At 45.2% G+C, this 7596-nt stretch overlaps 1 long non-coding RNA gene across 1 annotated transcript; it reads left to right on the forward strand.

Annotated features, from left to right (window-relative positions):
• Positions 1-3324: 3324 nt before the first annotated feature.
• Positions 3325-4700, forward strand: LOC120648667. Its single transcript, XR_005665027.1, has 3 exons — positions 3325-3752; positions 3858-4047; positions 4576-4700. It is a non-coding gene; the product is annotated as an uncharacterized LOC120648667 (long non-coding RNA).
• Positions 4701-7596: the final 2896 nt, after the last annotated feature.

The following is a 7596-nucleotide window of genomic DNA, read 5'->3' on the forward strand; positions in this document are numbered from 1 at the left end:
CCGTAATAATCTTTTTAACTTCAAAATTACTGATTACACCACCAAACAAGAAGTAAGATCCATTACGTGTAATCAAAGATCTCAAAATCACTTGGCTGGTCGCAAATAATTTGATGCAACAAAGTTTACGTGGCGTACAAGCCGATCACACAAACACATTGAAATCACTACAGGACTGTGCATGTTTGCCGTGTGCCAAGGGCACACGGCAAAGGCCGGTTTACACTCGGCAAACATTATTAGGAAACATAAAAAAAATCAAAAAAAGAGGGGCCGGCTGCCGCCGCTAGCTCGCCACCGCTGCTCTAGTCTGCACTGCTTGCCCGCACACGCCGCTGGCCGCTCTGCCGATGCCGACTGCGAGGCCCTCGCGTCCCAACCCTTCCTCGACCTCCTCGACGCCGGCTTCAATGACGACGTGCCCGCCGCGCTCTGGTCCGCACCGCTGCTCTGGTCCGCGCCGCTGGCCCCTCCGCCGACGGCGACGCCGACGGCGAGGTTCCCGCGTCCCACCCCTTCCTCGACCTCCTCGACGCCGGCTTCAATGATGACGCGCCCGCCGCGCTCCGGTCCGTGCGCACCGGCCCCTAGTCCGTGCGCACCGGCCCCTAGTCCGTGCGCACCGGCCCCTGGTCCGCACCACTCGCCCGCACGCGCCCACGTGCTTTGCACCCACGTGCCGCCGCCGCTCCTCTTCCACTCGCCCGTCGCCGTGCCGCGAGCTGCTCTGCTCCTGCTAGCTGGCCGCGGCCGCTGCTCCTCGCCCCGCCACCCCTCCTCACCGGTCGATCTATTCCGGTGAGGGGTGAGCGGAGGGGGGAGGAGAGGAGCAGCGAGAGGGAGGTGGCCGGGGAGGAGCTGTCGCCGGCCGTCGCTGCCGCTCGCATCGCCGTCGTTGCCGCTCGCATCGCCGTCGTTGAGGAGGCCGAGAGCGAGAGAGAGCGTGAATGATAGAGATGAGAGAGAGAGGAGGAAGCCGCCGGTTTTGACTTGGGAAAGGGAGGGGATGATCCGGCTCCAAATGTTTGGACCAATGGGAGAGCTTCATTTTGAAGTCTTGGATTGATGACGTGGCGTGTGTTTCTTTAACAGCCTTTCAATGCATTTTAATACAAGCAAATGAGTTCAAATGAAAAAGTTGTAAACTACAAATTTTTAAATCTCGTCGAGCTCTACAACTTTGGTATAGAACTTATTTACATCCGAAGTCATTTGGAAATTTTAACATTTATAATTTCAAATTAGATAACTTATAATGACATTTTGAGGTATTAAACAATCTCAAATTAGATAACTTATAATTTTGGCATTAAAGAATCTAAATACCATATTGCATATAGAAATTTTTTTAATGTGAAAATCCATCTCGACCATCACTTTCACTTGAAATATGAACGATTCCATTCTAAACCACTATGAATCTTCTCCTCATATGCTTCGGTTATTAAGGAGTGTACGTCAAACATGTGAGAAATCTACTCAATTTTTTACCATAGCCTAAGCACAGGAAATTATTCTATCATGAAAATTTTTACGATTTCCAGACTTCATATGCTATTTATAAAATTTTAAAATGATTTGGCCTCATGTTACCGGTCAAGGTTCGGGATAAAGGGTAGTAGATATTGCCTCTGATTTTAGGGATATTGCCTCAGATTGGACTCAACAACAAGAATATGATTGTTGGATGATTTTTTCTACATTGCTCAAGTCACTAGCAGTACAAATATGACTTAAATCTAAGAAATGTGGTTAATGAATTTAAATGATTAAATATAGCAAAGAGAATTGGAAAAATACTAGATGTTAACATCACGGTCCATACACAATAAGTGTATTCCCGAAAAATTTGGGAGTGCTAATTTCACATTTTTATTAATAGTTTGCCGTGTGCTACGGCCAAGACTCACGGCAAACAAGAAAAACGCACGGCAAAAGTGTCTGTTTGCCGAGTGCCAAGGGGCAGCACACGGCAAACTTTTTTCCTGTTATGTGTTTCAAATGTTTGCCGAGTGTTTAAATTTTGCTGTGGGTTTAATCCGTAAGCACACGGCAAAGGTGGGACAGGTGTAACGGGATTGAAAATTTTGCCGTATATTTTAAGTTTGCCGTGTGTCTTTTTAAACTACACACGGCAAACACACCTTTTACCGTGTGCCCTAAGTTTGCCGTGTGCTTAATATGCGGCACACGGCAAACAATACTTTTACCGTGTGCCCGACATTGGACACACGACAAATATTATGACGCACGGCAAATGTGATCTTTCCCGTAGTGAATTGCCCACTTTTTCCTAGAGTGAGCACAAAATGCTGTTATAATAGAGTAAATTTAAGTGCATTTTGTGCTAGGAATATTGGGTATTGATAATGAAGCCAAGCAGTGCAAGGTAGCAGTAGAGAGCAGTTAAGCCCTTCTACACGAACTTCCTAGTTTCCGCTGATGCAATCTGCAAGTATGACGAGGGAAAATTAGTCCATGGATAAAATCGGAGTATGTTGGTATAGAAAATGCCGTAATTTTGCAAGTCATTGAATAAAATGCAGGCCAAGTTGAGTTTTCCAACCAACAAAGATGCTGGGTCCAAACCTGTTTAAAAGTAAGAGTAATATTCAAAGAAGTAATCACCCCGTGCATGCTTCTGTCCCTGAATCCTTCTAGCTTGCGGCTTATGGAACATAAGCACATACTACTCTAATACTGGCCCAATAAGAACAAAAATACTTCTCTAAATACTTAAAAATACTACATGAAATTCTTTAAAATTAAGAGGAGTAATATCCAAAGAAGAAATCACCCCATTCATGTGACTGCCCCTGAATCCTTCTAGCTTGCAGCTTATCTAACAGAAGTACATACAACTCTAAATTGTAAAATTATACTGCCTGGATAAAATACTACTCTAAATTATGAAAAATGCTACATATTTTTTAATTAACAGGAGTAATATTCGAAGTAGTAGTTACCAAAATGCTACATTGTATATGGCTACAAACAAGCAATATTTTTTCAATCTACTGAATAAAATCTGAGTAGGTACATACTAGTGTATCTAACCACTACCAGACAAAGATCAATGCATGAATAGTTTGTTTGGTTTGCGATGGAATAATGCAGAAAGATAATACTTAAAAGACATACACACACAAGATAATACTTAAAAGACATACACGCACATGTGGGCGGCGCTCGGCCATGGATGAACAATTTAAATAGTTGTTACGCTAAGTGAACCGGGTGAGTTGAGATTTTGAGGAACTAGGCCCATGAAATTAGATGCTGAAGTGGCACTAACGGACTCACCGGAGAGGGGTGCATGGCGGAGCGCCGCCCAGCTCCGGCGAACCCATCAAAACACCCGGAGCAGTAAATACCACAAAGGGAATTGTAAAACTTTTCGCAATAAAAGTCCCTCTCTCTGCGTACCTTAATGCCTCCTAGCCCAATAAAAGTCTCTTTCTCTCCGCAGACTTTAATGCTTCCTACCAATGTGAGTAATGAGTAGAGAAAATTGTTCCCATTTTCTTATTACCGCCCAGGCTTCTAGGTCCTGGCAATGGCAACACAGCCATGGGTGTTGCGCCGGCCCCTCACTCGTTGGCATCTGTGTCGGCAAATTTCTCAGACGGCACATCATGACGCTCCTCCAGGCATCGAATCATGGAGATCTGCTGGCAACCGTTGTTGATGGCATGGAGGGCGGCGCGGGTGCTTCAATCTGGCGGGTTGCGGTGCATCCATGCGCCCATATGGTGAGTCCATGAGACATGAGTGCCACTTCAACTTCTAATTTCACAGATTTAGTCCTTCAAATCTTAATCCATCCGGCCATGGTCAACGTGTGGTGATGGTGTTAGTTCATGGTGTGGCGCTGCTGCAGCCCCTCAACCGCTGCTCTCCTTCCTCCATGGAAGAAGGCATCATATGGGCTGCTTTCGTCTTCTGCTGGGGCCAAACACGCCATTTGCGGAAGCACCATGGCTGTGATCTGTTCCGGTGGTCGAATCTAGGATGATCCTGTTATTTTTGCGCTGAAAGGATCACCAGGTACAAGTCTCTTATCACACACCCAAGCAATTGGGCAACGTATCTAGTGCAAACCAAGGACCTCGTGCAAACCCGTGCAAACCTACTAAACAAAGTTTCAAAAAATTCTGAAAAAAATCATGAATGTGCTTCTCAGCTTACCTCATCTATATATAAAATTTTATGGTCAAATTCGTCTTACTCTAGAAGTTACAAAAAAGACAAATTTTCTGACAACAATAATGGTTCAAATGCATCTCAAATTTGTCTTTTTTGTAACTTCTAGAGTAAGACGAATTTGACCATGAAATTTTATATATAGATGATGTAATCTTAGAAGCACATTCGTGATTTTTTTCAGAATTTTTTGAAACTTTGTTTAGTAGGTTTGCACGGGTTTGCACGAAGTCCTTGGTTTGCACTAGATATGTTCCCAAGCAATTGTTAATCTGGTAGTTTTCCCCTTTTTATTTTTAATCTCATCTCATCCTAAGCAATTGTTAAGTACTGTTAATTAATCTAATATCTCTTTTTTCTAATGTCGTGCAGGTAACCTTGCATATTCCGTTGAAGAAGCTGCAAGCTTGAAGAATGTTGGGTTAGATGTGTGCAAAGATGTTTATTCGCTTTTCTTTTGTTCCTGGCTGGAAAGAGTGTAGTAGTCAAACTTTGTTCATATGTGTGTACGAAGATATCTAGAAATAATTATTTCTTTATTGTATAAATATTACTTGTCTGTATATTTAAAATTACTCCTAGAAAATCACTCCAGTAGGAAATAAAAAAGAATTAGTACTCCTGGATTGGCATATAAAATTACTCCTTCATTTACAAACTACTTATTCCTGTAACTAATTACTCCTATTCTACAATCATATAGTTCATTCACTTTACAAAATAAAATTGAGTCTGATTAATTGCTCCATGTGTAACTACTTCTCTTTTCGATAAATAATTACTCCAGGCAACTTCTACTAATTACTCCTTTGTTCCCTATGACTAACTTTTGCTAATAACTTAATTATTGTATCACTCATTGAGGAACGAGAGTACTCTATCCTGCTTGTGATGAGTGAATTGTCAACCGTGCGGTGTGATCGTGCGCTTGGTCTTTGGATTGCAGGTACACGGGCGTCGAGTGTCGACGGGGAGCTGTCGTGGAGGTCCTGTGGCCGATGGACCGTGCGGTGGACGGCGGTGAAGGGCAGCCGGGACCGGAGCTCGGACCGGGCGGCAGCTGTGGCGTCCACTCCTGGATCAAGGGCGCAAGCGGCGACGGAAGGCGGGTTTCTTGGTTTGCGCCATAAAACCAAGGAGGCGGATGGCGGTTGAAGACGCCAAGTCGTGGAGGCACGGGGGTCGGTCTCGGGACTGACGGAGGCGACGGGCGTCGACGGCGTCTAGGGCCTCACTGCGGTCGAGGAGGTGACGGGCGTCGGGCGGCGTCTAGGGCCGTCAGAAGGCCGAGGCGGGAACGGCGTCTAGGGCCACGGCGTGGAGGCGGGAATCTTCCCGCGCGTGAGGTTTTGGCGATTTTCTCAAAACCGGCCACCTACCCGGGTTTCGCGGACCCTCCAAAATCGCGGACCTAATCTTCATCAAGATGGCGGCATCGCGGAGAAGACTTTGTTTCGAAGAAAGAACCTCGGCCGTCAGATGAGATCGTGTACAGGGGGTGCTGCTGGCCAACCGGTCTGACCGGTCCCTGGCACCGGTCTGACCGGTCTAATCAACCGGTCTGACCGGTCCAGCGTACCGGTCTGACCGGTCCCGCGGGTATAAATACCCCTTCACTTGTGTTAGGTTAATTGCGGCTTTTGTAATCAGTTCGTGAACTCTTCTGTTCTCCAGGCCGCCGCCCCTGTGTCTCCCTCACTCTGTTCTTCTCCTTAGAGTAGACTTAGTCCATGGATTTGTGAGAGTTTGTATTGGATTTGATTGGGAAAGGAGGCCCCATCCTCCTTGTGCCCTCTGGGCTTTTGAATCGATCCAATCTCGTTGTTTTTGTGCCCGTTTGTGATGGATTTTGGTTTAGTTTTTTGTGCACACGATTGCGACGATTCCATGAGCTCTTTGTAGTGGTTCCTCTGCTTCTAGCCTCGTGCCAAACCTTCTGAAATCGCTAGCTCTTCAGAATTGGAGTTCTTGATTTTTTGAGAAAACCCCAATCCTTCTTGATCTCTCCTCGAATTCTCAAGATTTGTTGATCTTTAGGACGAGATCTCTTAGGGATATGTTCACGGGGTAGGGGCGAAGCTATCCCCCAAGTTTCATCGATTTTCTTGGTCGTTTGGTTGAGATTCATCGTTTTGAATCCAAGTTTTCGGGGGTTTTCTGGGTGCCACCGGTCAGATCGGTAGGCAAGACCGGTCTGCTAGTTTTTGAACAGCCGCGACCGGTCAGACCGGTCCAGTGCACCGGTCAGACCGGTCCTGGCAGATCAGTTCTGCGGTTTCTCTCGATTCGCTTCCGATTTGCTTCGTGGTTTCGCTCGCACGTTCGAAGCCTTTTGTGTTGGTTTAGCTTTTCAATAGCTACTCCAAACTTTGGTCAGAACGCTTGAGGGCTTGGATAATTTTTGGACATAGGCCGACGATTCGAATTTTGAAGAAATTTTGATCAGCTCCCATTCACCCCCCTCTGGTCGCCGGCTTCGGTCCCTCACTCATTAACTAATTATCCCAAGAGGTTGTTTAGGTATGCCATCTTGGTGGTGAAATTAAACAATTTTATGATTGCGGATACTAATTCATCATACTTTTACTATTGAATGGATTTGAGTGTTGCATGCATGCAGGGCTACATGTCCCAGAATCTCGTCCACCTACCCAGGCGCAAGCAAACCTTAATTTGCTCCTGGAATCCCTCTGCTTCAATTTTTTCATTAATTGCAATGAACCTCGGAGGCCCCACAAACTGCATGCAAAAGAAAAAAAAATCACGTATGCATAATAACAGTTTAATTAGCCATCAATCCTTGGACAAATAGTACTAAAATGGGGAGGCGGTGATCCTGCCTGTCCACTTCAGATCAATGGGGAGGTGACAAAGTCATTAATGGCAATGACAACCTGGCACTAAAATGAGCATTATTACACCAAAATCGTATCTAGGATGCTACGTGTTATTACTACCCGCTATGAAAATGGAGTAAAAAGTTCTCTAGAGGGCTCATCCAAGCTCTGGACAAAAGCTGCAACACATGTTGAATATTAGTCGTCCATATGATTTTTGCGGTTGTGGGATGGATTTGCTGATGAATTACGGTCACGGGAGGTCATCGGTTCTCCGGGAGCCATCTTTTTACAGCCGAGTCACAAAATAGGGGTCTTTTACGGTCGCGGAGTAGGGATACACATTAGCTGTTCGTGAAATTTTTACTTTTCAACCAATCAATCTATTGCCTTTCCATTTTACGCACCCAAACTCAACTCATACCTTCATGAGTAGCCAATAAAAACTTCAACCTAAGTCATATATTAGCTGCGTGTAGTAGTAAATGTTTTTACTCCCCAACCAAATCCAACAAAGCTTTCATGGAACGCTTTTTACTTCCGCCCACACAAAGAC

The sequence above is a fragment of the Panicum virgatum genome, chromosome 9K (genome assembly GCF_016808335.1).
Source record: "Panicum virgatum strain AP13 chromosome 9K, P.virgatum_v5, whole genome shotgun sequence".
In the NCBI taxonomy this organism is placed as follows: Eukaryota; Viridiplantae; Streptophyta; class Magnoliopsida; order Poales; family Poaceae; genus Panicum; species Panicum virgatum.